Source organism: Opisthocomus hoazin, chromosome 4 (genome assembly GCF_030867145.1).
Source record: "Opisthocomus hoazin isolate bOpiHoa1 chromosome 4, bOpiHoa1.hap1, whole genome shotgun sequence".
Classification (NCBI taxonomy): domain Eukaryota; kingdom Metazoa; phylum Chordata; class Aves; order Opisthocomiformes; family Opisthocomidae; genus Opisthocomus; species Opisthocomus hoazin.
Genome location: NC_134417.1, coordinates 83417961 through 83430656, shown reverse-complemented (window position 1 = coordinate 83430656; position 12696 = coordinate 83417961). Strand labels below are relative to the sequence as shown.

General features: G+C 40.9%; 1 long non-coding RNA gene across 1 annotated transcript; it reads right to left on the bottom strand.

Annotated features, from left to right (window-relative positions):
- Positions 1-1195: 1195 nt before the first annotated feature.
- LOC142361196 (uncharacterized) lies at positions 1196-8261 on the bottom strand. Its single transcript, XR_012763807.1, has 3 exons — positions 8193-8261; positions 2702-2767; positions 1196-1274 (listed from the first exon to the last, which is right to left on the bottom strand). It is a non-coding gene; the product is annotated as an uncharacterized LOC142361196 (long non-coding RNA).
- Between the last annotated feature and the right edge of the window lie 4435 nt (positions 8262-12696).

Sequence of the window (12696 nt, the reverse complement as noted above, 5' to 3'; positions counted from 1 at the left end):
AGTTATGCAAAAGCCAAAGTCTGAGTAGCCATAGGAAGCGTGTGTTGGAATGACCATCAAATTAGTATTAGATATAGGAAAAAACAAAGTGCAAAAACATAATATATTGTAACATGGAAAAAAGGGTGAAGACAGAAGCAGAATGGAAAAAACACTGTTTTCATTATTAAACGAGACTTTGGGAGGCCCTGGCAAATGGGCACTGGCTAGTCAAAATAACAGTGATTAAAGAAGTACCTCCTCACCCACATCAGTGCTGGCTCTTGCAGTTCAGTGGCTCCAAAGGACATCAGGACTTGGCAGAGAGGGGAAGCAACCAGAAACATGTATGTACCATAATATTTTTCAAATTGATCATGTCATTGAGTAAAACTGAGTTTGGGAAGCCTTGCTTTAGGCTCTCAGATGTTCCTGAAGATAAGACATAGCCTTGTCTTATTACCTATTATTAATAATTAAATATCTGTAAAGAGAAAAATGACATGATTTCTGTTAGGTTTAAAACACCGAGCAAACATTAAATCTATGTCTCTCTAGAAAAGTCCATCATTAGATTATTTTTATTCAGCTGATTTAATAAAAATAAATTCCATGAGATTATTCACCTGTTCCTATTTCTAATTTTATAAACTGTTCTGATAATCCATGATAAACTAATAAGAATTACTTGCTTTTAACTAAAATTCCTCTCACCATCTCAACCATTTCTGACCATCATGGTTAGTGAAAAGGACTTATGGCTAATATTTGAGAATTAGAACTTCTTTTTTTTTATTCATTTAGATAAAACTATTTCTATTGAAGGAAGAAGTATTCTGTTACAAGCTCTCCAAATACAGCCATACCAAAAATCTGTAGCTGCAGAAACTGTTTTTAGTTATTTGGTTTCTTTTTTTTTTCCCCTTTCCTTTGGAATCAAATTATTCTAATTAAGGGCTGCACTGATTTTACTTGACTATAATTGCAGTAGTTCCTAAGACAGGGCAAAACCATGTGAGAAAAGAAGCAAGAGGCTCATTGGGAGCTGGGTGTGAAAAGAAATGGATGTTAAATTCAGCTTTTTATGTTCTATTTTCCACTGATTATAAATTACTTTTCAATCAACTCAAAATACTCCTGCTATGCCATATAATGAAAAGAGAGATCAAATGTTACAGAAAAGAATATTCAGCTGATAGAAGGATTCAGATTTGTGTTCAATAGTTCTTTTTTCTCAGATATTTCATGTAAATCCATAGGACTTCTGTGCTGTAAATCTTTCAAGGTAGGGTGTTCTGAAAAGAAGAAATTGAATATGTTATGGATGGGATTCAGAAATTTCTGATGTATTCTTTCCTGAGGCTCATTTTTCTTTAAGTCAGTTCTATTCTGGAAGCTACTCCTGACAAAAGAATGCAGATGGTGAATAAAATCCCTAGCTGTATGTGTACGTGGCTACAGACACATGTGCACTGCAGTTATGCAAAAGCCAAAATCTGAGTAGCCATAGGAAGCGTGTGTTGGAATGACCACCAAATTAGTATTAGATATAGGAAAAAACAAAGTGCGAAAATAGCATCTATTGTAACATATATTGTTTTTAGTTATTTGGCTACAGCCACATATACATGACCTATAGCCACTCAGAAAGGTGCCTTTAGATAATTCTGATAAAATGCTGTCTTGGTCCTCAGTGATAGTCATAAGTCAAAACTGAATATCGAGTAAGGATCTGTAATTAAGATGCTTTAATATGTATTTCTTAACAAACAGAAATCACTAAGTGGTTGTAGAAATCAATGGTGCAGCCACTTTGTCGCAGCTCTGATTCCTGTTGGAAAAGGGATGCAGCAAAGCTAGAGATGGTACGCAGGGCGAAGGAGAACCTGATCAGAGGGACAGAGCATCTACCATATCAGGACAGATTGAACAGCTGTTGTGGGTTAGCCCTGACAGGCAGCTCAGCCCCACACAGCCGCTCGCTCACTCTCCCCCAGTGGGATGGGGGAGAGAAACATAAGGATAAAAGTGAGAAAACTCCAGAGTTGAGACAAAGACAGTTTGACAGGTAAAGCCAAAGCTGCACATGCAAGGAAAAGCAAAGCAAGGAATTAATTCACTACTTCCCATCAGCAGGCAGGAGCTCAGCCATCTCCAGGAAAGCAGGGCTCCATCACACATAAAAGTGACTTGGGATGACAGATGCTGTAACTCTGAACATCCCACCCTGCCTCCCCAGCTGTTATTGCTGAGCACGGCATCATATGTCATGGGGAGTCCCTTTGGTCAGCTGGGGTCAGCTGTCCCGGCTGTGTCCCCTCCCAGCCCCCTGTGCACCCCTGACCTCCTCGCTGGTGGGGCAGCGGGAGAAGCAGAGAAGACCTTGACGCTGTGTGAGCACTGCTCAGCAACAGCCAAAACACTCCTGTGTTATCAAGACTAATTTCGTCACAAATCCAAAACAGCACCCTACGGGCTGCTATGAAAAAAATTAACTCCGTCCCAGCCAAGCCCAGGAGAGCAGCCTGGCACTCCCTGCTTGAGGAGAGGAATGACTGCAGAGAGGTACCCTACAGTCAGCTGATGAATGAGGCAACAAGGGAAGCATTATGCACAACTTCTCATAATATAAAACTTCAGGGACACTCAATTAAATTATTAGGTAAATAAAACAAAAATAATTACTTTTTCAGACAATGCATAGTGAAATTTTAGTACTCACATTTTGAGGATGCTGTGGCAGTCAAAAAAACATAATTGTGTTCAGTCCAATTCATGAAGGACAAACCTAAGAGTGAATATTAAGTAATCAGCAGTTGCTGGATGCAACTTCAACTCAGGATATTCCCAGACTACTATAAGATGCAAACTGGGAGAGCACGGGCAGGAAAAAATAATTTTATCCATCGTTTTCTTCCCATCTTTTTTCGTGCTGCATCCACCACAAATTCCTGTCAGACTAATCACCTGAGCTTATCTCTGGACTGATATAGTATGGCATTTATGTTCTTACTCTCAAAAAAGTTATTCACAGGTGAACAAAAACCAAGACCAAGGAAGTGGAAATTGTCATGCCTAATGTGAGCCAGGACGGCCGCAATAATCTCTGAACATCGCAGTCCAGGACATTAGGAAGCTCAGTTCACATTGCACATAAAGAACATCTTTATGGAAAGACTAAAAATGCATCTGTAAAAATAAAGCTCTTTGGAGATGTGAGTTCAACAGTGTCACCTTGGCAAGCAAATATTTAGAAGAATGGAAAAAACTCTCAACGTTATCCACGCATTTATATAAGCAGTAAATGCAGTTTATGGGCGGATGTTATCATAACCCAAGCTCACGATCACTTTGGTGTTCTCTGCAATTGCCAGGGCAAAACATTTCTGCAAGAACATAAAGATAATGGCACAGTTAAATTTAGTTGACTATTTTAATCTTAAAATTCAGCCTCTAAACACATGTAATTGATAGTATATGAATGAGTCATGGAAACTTGCTTTTTATGAAGAAAATTACTAATGTTCAGTTCTGGCTTTTCTCATTACTTTTTATATCACCAGTTTCCTTCCAGTATGCAGTTTAGTGATCATTGATCCACAACATTTATAGTAATTTAAATGTATTTCAGACGTTCTGTAACTTGGCTCCTGCTGTTTCAGAACGCTCACGAGTTTCCAAGATATTCTACTTCCATTTTTGCTCTTTATGAGCGGGTCATTATTTAGCACGTCTTTAATGATGAACTCCTGCTTTCCTCAGGCTGGAATGCACCCCTTTCGCAGACAGCTTGCCAGTTTCTCTGCCCCTTGCTTTCAGTCCAGCTCAACCGGGAAGGCCAGATATGACCAGCAGAGAAAAGGCACCAAGACCAGAAAGGAAAAGGAGGTTCTGGAAGATGCACGAAGGTACCTTGTGAGCTCAGACACTAGCTGACGGTGTGCTGCCATGCAATTTCTCCCTTGCGAGGCTGCCCTGTTGTCGAGAATCATGCTAGGTGCATACTTTCAGGTATGCTTCCAGTTCTACATGCCCTTGACTTTGGTCCATTTGGAGACAAGTAGAGCTCTGTATGTTTTCCAGTTGAAGCAAGCAGAAAAGGAGGACAAATTGACATTCAAATATTATTTCAATTAGCTTCTAAAATTATAACCTGAACATTAAAAAATCATGATGACTGCTCTCAAGCTGCACTCAGTCATCAAGTCACTTGAGTGTCCTTGCATGCCAGGGCAGCACCACAGGGCTGCCAGGAGGGCTGGTAGATAAACTGAGCGGCTTTTGGGTGGAAAAGAGCGAGTCACAGCTAGTGGGACTAGTCATGATGTTGTCATAGGATGCTGAAAAACCTCAGACTGGATGGAAATAGGGAAAGCCATGGAAGATGTTATGATCTCACCCATTCACATAATTTTTGAGATCCCTTTCTTTTTACTTATCTAGCATATGTGGAATATTACTGATAGCTCTTGACCACATGAAATATCTGGGGTGCAGCTTGCAGGGTCAGAAGCAGTGCCACACTTCAAGTATTCCAGCAAAATACTCCCATAGCCACAGCTGCATGGAAACTGGAAAACCAGCTCTGTCCTCATTTACAGTAGCATACATTTCAGGGACATTTCTACTGAGTTCTATAAACAAGAATGTGGAGCTAGAGACTTAAAAAGTGTCCCCTTTCTGGCCAGAAAAGAAACATAATTTCTAGTCATTTAAATAGTTATCAGCATGTAGCTATAAATGTTTCTGAGAAATAGATTTGAGTTACTGCATTAAATCGATTGAATTAATTCATCAGCACAGGAGTCAGCTCAATGTCAGAGTGTCACTTGCCATTAGAAGTGCCAGCTACAAATTCATATCACTAACTGGCATGCAAAGCTCTAAGTCCTCTAGCAAAAAGTCTATAGTCCAAAACACCAGACTTGTATCACGTCTAGAGAATAGCAGGTGTAGTAACCATATATATATGGAAGAAAAGAATATCAGACAGACAGCTACAACAGTAGTGTGACTTGAGTGGGATGCAAAGCTTTAAAACATGTCCCTTTTTAAGGAAAAAGTAATCTAAAGAATAGAATAAGTAGAAAATGGGAGAATATCAAATATGATTTTGCCACAGCTAACTGTGCTGGAATACTGATCTCCTTGTTTGATAACAGCTGATCTCTTCAGCAAAGAGAGTGCTAGATGTACTTGAATTAGTGCAAAACACTTGGCATGTGACTGTCTAAAAATGTGAGTTAGGTAGAGAAGATGGGGATTAGCATAAGCAGTGTAGAAAAAAATCTGAAATGGCAAGCAATCTTATGTAGGGGGGAAGGAGATATCAGAGGAATTCCTCAGGAATCAGTCTTGAGACTAATCTTATATAACAGCAATCATGAATGAAATCCATAAGGTCTTGGTCCAGAAACTTAGAGATTTACTAATGAAACCTGATGATGATGCCAAGTCAAGAAAAATCATCCTCATAGAGAGCTCTGTTGTGTAAAAAAAATACAGTTACATGGCACTGGAGGATAAAAATGTTAGAAATGGTGTTAAACATAACGTGAGCTGGAAGCCCATTGTGCAAAGGGCTGCTACTGTAAACTTTGGCTATGAACCAAAGTGCCATTCTTGGAGGCTCCAAGTCTTGGCTAGACAAAGCTAAGGCTCTCCACATCCAGGTTGGCAACTGTTTCTCGCTGAGAGGAGGACTGGACCAGGAACCCACAGATCTTTTCCAACCACGTTTCTATTTTTCTGCAAGAATGAATGAGAGAATGAAAGACTGACGTATTAGTAACACCACTGACTACAAACTGCCAGCACTACTCTCAGGAAGAACTTGCACTCCCAGGTGTTTGGTAAGGTATTTCCTGTAGAAATAAGAAGTGATTTGGTTCCAAGTGGGGTGCTTTATACAGCTGTAGTAACCTATGCTCAGGAAAGATCAATTTTAACTTTAAAAGGTGCTAAAAGACCAACATAGGACTATGAGTTAGCCAGGATTTGGGATGCATCTACCTTGACCTTTTAATTCTAAGAAGTGCATCATAAAACACACTTGTGGGGGTTTTAAACACAAAGTCAAACTTTAGTAGAAGATAACCTTGACCAATTAACATTTTCAAAATTAAATAAGATAGAAGTAAAAGCTCAAGAAACCTAATATAGAGGGTATTCTGGGGTGGCTGCAATCTGGACTGCGGGACACATTGCAATGTTATGGTCTTACTTTTTTTCCAGAGCTCACAATACTGTACAGCTCGAGTGACTCCATCATGCTGATACTGTGGTAGCAGGTAAGGAGGGAACGGAGAGCAAGAATTTTCAGCTCTGAAGAAAATCACGTTGCATGGACTATCTGTCTTCTCTAGAATGATTTCACAGTAACTGCCTAGGACAGTCTACAACGGTTTTAGTAAACTTGCACGTATTTCTTGAAAAGGAGAAAATGGGCAGACAAATGATGGCTTTGACCTTGTTGTTACCCAGAAAAGGAGTAGATGGTGTTAATGACAGCATGCTTCATCTTAGTACTCTTTACATGCAACTCTACAGCATGCCAATTTAAAACTTTCAAAAATGTCTATTCTTAAAGTTTCTGTGTTCTCTCTTCTTTATCAGCATCAAGCCAGCCTGTCTACTGGTAAATTTGAGGCTTGTCTGCATGCATCTTTTCACCAAAAGTTCCTAAATCCACCCCAACATCATACCCTTAATTCTTTTGAATGAAAACTTTGGTGGGGAAGGAGACTATTTTAGATCATGAGATGTGACTCAAAACCAGTCAAGTCTAAGGAAAGCTGAATTCATAGCTAAATAGCAGGGCTGGGATGGAGAACGTCTGGACTATATCCTGGACCACACACTTCCTCTATGAAGTAAGGATATCTGAAATATTCAGTTTTCCTCCTAGGAAAAGTGTAGCTAGATCTATTGGGCTAATAAACTGGGAGAATTTATTAGCTGATATTTTTCAAGCACTTTGACCCACTTTTTGAGACAGTACAGAGCTGCAGAGGATTATATGTCATCACTGTGCATTACAGGGTGCCTATGTCTGGAACTTATTCTGTTTCTTGGTAGGAGGCTAAATTATTCATGCACTGCAGATTTTAAACATACAATACTGACATAATCTTATCTTTCACTTGATAAAATTAATTTTCTTTGATTTGTCTCTTCTTCATTCATTCTTTGGTCCCTTCTCCTGAAGCTACTAAAATTTCTCCACATTCATACTTTACCAATTACTCCCACCCAGAGAAAACTCAACTTTTAGCTCCTCTGAAAGGCCACAGGTAAGGTCTCAAACTATCCCCACACATGGGCACAGTGTGACAAGTCTTTATTTCTGATTTAAGCAGCCTTTGATCCCCTTTCCCCACCCCCACTCCTCTATTTACACCAATTCTCATTGTGCCAAATTAACCATTTGCCAGGCAGCATATCACGGAATCACAGAATCAGAGAATGTCCGGGGTTGGAAGGGACCTCTGTGGGTCATCTAGTCCAACCCTCCTGCCGAAGCAGGGTCACCTACAGCAGGCTGCACAGGACCACGTTCAGGTGGGTCTTGAGTATCTCCAGAGAAGGAGACTCCACAACCCCTCTGGGCAGCCTGTTCCAGGGCTCCGTCATCCTCAAAGTGAAGAAGTTCTTCCTCATGTTCAGACGGAACTTTCTATGCTTCTGTTTGTGCCTGTTGCCCCTTGTCCTGTCGCTGGGCACCACTGATAAGAGTCTGGCCCCATCCTCTTGACATCCATCTTTAAGATATTTATGGGCATATAGAAGGTCCCCTCTCAGCCTTCTCCTCTTCACGCTAAACAAGCCCAGCTCCCTCAGCCTTTTCTCATAGCAGAGATGCTCCAGTGCCCTCATCATCTTTGTAGCCCTCCGCTGGACTCTCTCCAGTAGCTCCTCATCTTTCTTGAACTGGGGAGCCCAGAACTGGACAGAATACTCCAGCTGGAGCCTCACTAGGGCTGAGTAGAGGGGAAGGAGAACCTCCCTCGACCTGCCAGCCATGGTCCTCTTAATGCACCCCAGGATCCCATTGGCCTTCTTGGCAGCCAGGACACACTGCTGGCTCCTGGTTAACCTGTCATCCCCCAGCACTCCCATGTCTCTCTCCGCAGAGCTGCTCTCCAGCAGGTCATTCCTGAGCCTGTACTGGTGCATGGGGTTGTTCCTTCCCAGGTGCAGGACCCTGCACTTACCCTTGTTGAACTTCATCAGGTTCCTCTGCACCCAGCTCTCCAGCCTGTCCAGGTCTTGCTGAATGGCAGCACAGCCTTACAGTCTATCAGCCACTCCTCCCAGTTTTGTATCATCAGCATGGTGAAACAGAGCTGGGAACTGCTCTAAGCTAAAAATAATCCTATTTTTCAGGGTGATTTCTTTTTGTGATAGAGATGCACAGAGATAGAATGATGCCTTTGCCAAAATATCAGAGAGGGAAGGTCAGACTGATTAGGAGCACACCTCATGTCTGTGCTAAAATACTGCAAATCCCTTCCCTTGCCTGCTGGCCCAGGAACTTGAAGATTGCTCTGCACCAGCTATCGCTGCTGGTTTCCAGGAGAGAAACAGAAACCAAGTCCTTAGCTCTCAACTCCACTCCAGAGAAGCTAATCTAACAAATAATGTGAATTGACAGCCCCTGCAGTATCATAAACAAAACACTTTGATTACTTAATTAACTGTCTGATCACAGTCTTGCTCCTTTGCAACAAAACCAGTTCAATTGCTCTTTCCAGCTCCGTAGAGAAGTAAGCTGCACTTCTTTACACAAAATCACTCAGAGCTGGCAATACATGGGGTATGCTGCATTATTTGAATTCTGGATGTCACCCTCAGAAATAAATACCGGGAGCTGAAACCCACAAATACTGCCAATATGCCCATCATTTATTCATGAATGGAACAGGTTATGAATGGGGAATGACATCCTAAACACTATGTATTAGGGAAAGGGTTATTAGTCAAATTAAGTAGCTTTGTTCCAGTTTCACCACCTGTGAGATCATCTTTAGAGCTTTTTACAGCCTCACAGGGAGAAAACAGCTTTGAATCTGGCAAAAAAAATGTGCTTTGAAAATTATTCATATGATGATGCAAAAGGTTTTGCTAGACCATTTTCGAAAGGACATGACAGATGAAAGCAGAAATATGTGAATGGAAGCATAAAATGGGCAATACTACACAATTTTCCTTATTTGAAAAAGAGGTATCATAAGGTGTTCCTTTGCAACAGTAAGAGGCAAAGTTTTATAACAGAACAGTGGGCACAACAAGGTTTTCCAGCTTGTGTGAGCACATGAAAATTCTGGCTTTTGGGTCCTGTCCTTAAAGAGGGAGAAAAGCAAGGGGAGGCAGGCAGAAGTTTCTGCTCTGGACAATCTTAAAACTTCATCTTAACATCACAGGGTGAATTCCACCTTGGTTGAAACTGGTTTGAAAGCAACCAAGGAAGGCTTTTATTATTAAATACAGTCTACTGCTGTTCTGCAATTGTATCTGTTCTTGCAAATCTGTGAGGTTTATGAACCAGCAGAGTCTGAGAAATCTGATGTGTGACAAAGCTTTCCATTCCTCTGGGAGTGGGAATCCTGAGAAAAAGCATTGGTACATCACAGCATTTTCATCTGCGTAAGCAGCCTGGAAATTGCTATCTTAGGGGCTGGGGAAGGGGAAGGAACATCTCCCAGTGACCAGCAATAGCAAGAAAAATCTCTCGGTGTGCAGCAAAGCGGCATGGAGAAACACAGAGCAACGCCTGAACCCAGAGGCTAGAAGCCAATAAGGAAATGCAATGTCTTAGCCTGGAAACTTTAGACTACTGGAAATATTATATTATATAGCACAGAAACATTGCACTTACTTAGAAAATGCACTGCTCATCTCAACAACCATAGCTAAGAAGAAAGTTGCCCTTTAGAAAGCACAGTCTATGGTGGGGTGGCAGTAGAAAGAAAAAAGTCCTGGGGGGAGTGTTATGGGATAGTTAAATTGCAGCACAGGGAGCTGGGGGTTGCATGTGTCCAGGTGCAGATCACAAACACTTTGGGTTAGAAAGAAACCAATCAGAGGTTGTTCAGTAACAATGTTTAGATGTGTTTTTCCTGAAGTGTGTGGTACAGGTGACTGTAAGATTATTGATTTGCTCTAGTATGCCACACTCTACTACCTATGATATAGCAATGCATTCACAAACGTTTGTAAATAGCTAAACAAGGAAAAATACCCCTCTTGAAAATGAGCAGACATATACACTATACTCAGTCTATAACAGATCATTGCAGCTTTCATAGTTGTTTTACTCTGATTATTTCCCTTTGCAGGGACATCTCATAGAGTCCATTTGAATGATTTGTGAAGTAAAATGGCATTTGAAGTAAATTTTGGATCTGACAATATGCAGACAAATAGAAAGTCAGCCCTCACTTATAAGTTCACATAGTTGTCTGTTCCTGGAACACTAATTTTGTCTGTAGGCAAACCTCTGTTTTTCAATCACTGATATTGCTGTTGAACTTGGAAAAAGTCACAAGTTCTAGCTTCCTTACTTTTCCCCATCAAAGACTTGACTTTAACAACAATTATCTCATTTGGATGGTGTGAGACTTACTGGAGATATTTAAGTCCTTCAAATACACCGTAACATACTCAAATACAATCACTAATTGCACAGAAACCTCTGCACTAATTTAGTGTCCTGTGTCAGTGAGTTACATCCTTTTTTTTGCCAGTGTCCAGTCATCATCTCTGAGGTCTGCAAATTTGGTACTAAACCAGCATGTGGTAAATCACAATCAATATTGCTATGTGGGGGAGAAAAGATGAAAGAGACTGTGCATGAGAAACAAGGCTGTAGAAAGAAGCAGGAATTACTGTAAATGTCATTCAGAATTACTCAGCTGTAGAAGACTACTATTCTTCTTATCCATCCAGAACGTACAACAGTTTTAAAAATAGGATTGCTTTGGAGATTAGAAGAAATATCCAGTGGGCTCACCTCTTCACTTGTTTAAATTCCTCATCTACATTAGAAAGGCTGATTTCTAAAGAACAGTAAGTGACACTGGGACCTAGATGGACTTGCATAAGTGTTCACTTGTTTAATGACAGTTGAAATTCAGTTAGAAGCTAGCTCCGAGTTGTTATTCACCAAGAAATGCAGAAACAAAGTCTGGCCTAATGGCTGGTCATTCTTACATCTCATGAACATCACAGTGCGTCCTATATCTTCAAAATCTGAAACTGCTTTTAATTTACTCAGGCTCTCTCCTTCCACTGTAACATAATTATAGGCCTGGTAGAATCTATTCCAAGTAGTGCTACATCAAATCTCTCAAGTTCTTAGTAATTAACTATGATAAAAGCCATCTTCGTTTAAGTAACTCCCATGATATTCTGAAGCCATACATCACATCCGTAATTAACAGTCATCTCAGAACTTTAAACACCATGCCAGGAGTTAAAACAAACATTTGCAAGAAGATATCTGAAATAATAAACAGAAATCTCGAGCAATGATAGCGAGGCTTTCTGATATATGAGCCAGATATTCCTCTGGAACCCAGAACTGGGAGGTCATCCTGCGAGTGTGGAACTGTCTGCACTGTTGCCCAGTGGCCCCAGCTGACATTGCTGTCCCTTGAAATCACCAGCTGAAATAAGCTTTAGCCTTCAAAATGCTCCCTTAGCACTGATGCAGCTGATCCAAGCCCTCCTCTTACGCTCTTCTAGGGAAGCGCCAATTTATGTCAATACCAAGCTCACTAGGAAAGGTTTCAGACCAGTCTGTGGGAGGCTCTGGTTGTATCTCCTTGGCTCTGCCCACGGCAGGGTGGGTGCTCAAGGCTCTTCGCTGCAGCATGTTGACATGCTCTGGTCTTCCAGCTCTCTACCTTGGCACTCGCCCTCTTAGCTTACTGGTCCAGTTTCCTGCCCTGAGGGGTCTCATGACTGTCTCGTCTTAGCTATAGCTCTGATCTTGTTTTCTTCCTGCCATAAAGATTCTGAAAATGTATGCAGAAACAATAATAAGGTGCAGACCAATGCCAGCAAACAACTAATGTCTATACAAATTAAAGGGAAATATGGGCAACATCATAAAGTATTCACAGCATTGCAAAAGAAGAAACTGCATCCTGAGGAAAAGTGAAAGTTCAGTTACAAACAGATGCTATAAGATCGGTAAGTATTGTTAAGGGATTCTCTAGATCATGTATAATTTACGTAACAGAAACCATGAAGCATAAGCAGGGGAAGATGAAGCACTGCTGCTCTAAACTGTGTTTATGGTCAGCAAAACCCCAGAACGGCTCCTTAAGATGCGCTGATGTTTTAGGACTTAAATAAAGGCTTAAAGCTCGAAATCATAGATATTTGAATGGGCCTGAAAGAAAGTTCCTTTTTAGCAGACGGGCATATACTCCTAGCTAGTACCATATTGTCACTGATATATCCCCAGCAGATACAGTAGAGCAGTAGTTCAAAATTTGAATATTTAAAGCAATAAAACTTTATGGTAAACAGATATTCAGGTGCTTTTTGTTGTTTTGGGGTTTTTTTCATTGCAGAGGCTGAACTAAAACCTATTGCAGAAGATTTGTTTTAGAGCAGCAATTATTTTCCTGCAAAGAACTACTGTGATACCAGGACATCTGTGGATCCCACTTGAGGAAGGGCTATGCACTAAGCATAGGTCTTTCACCA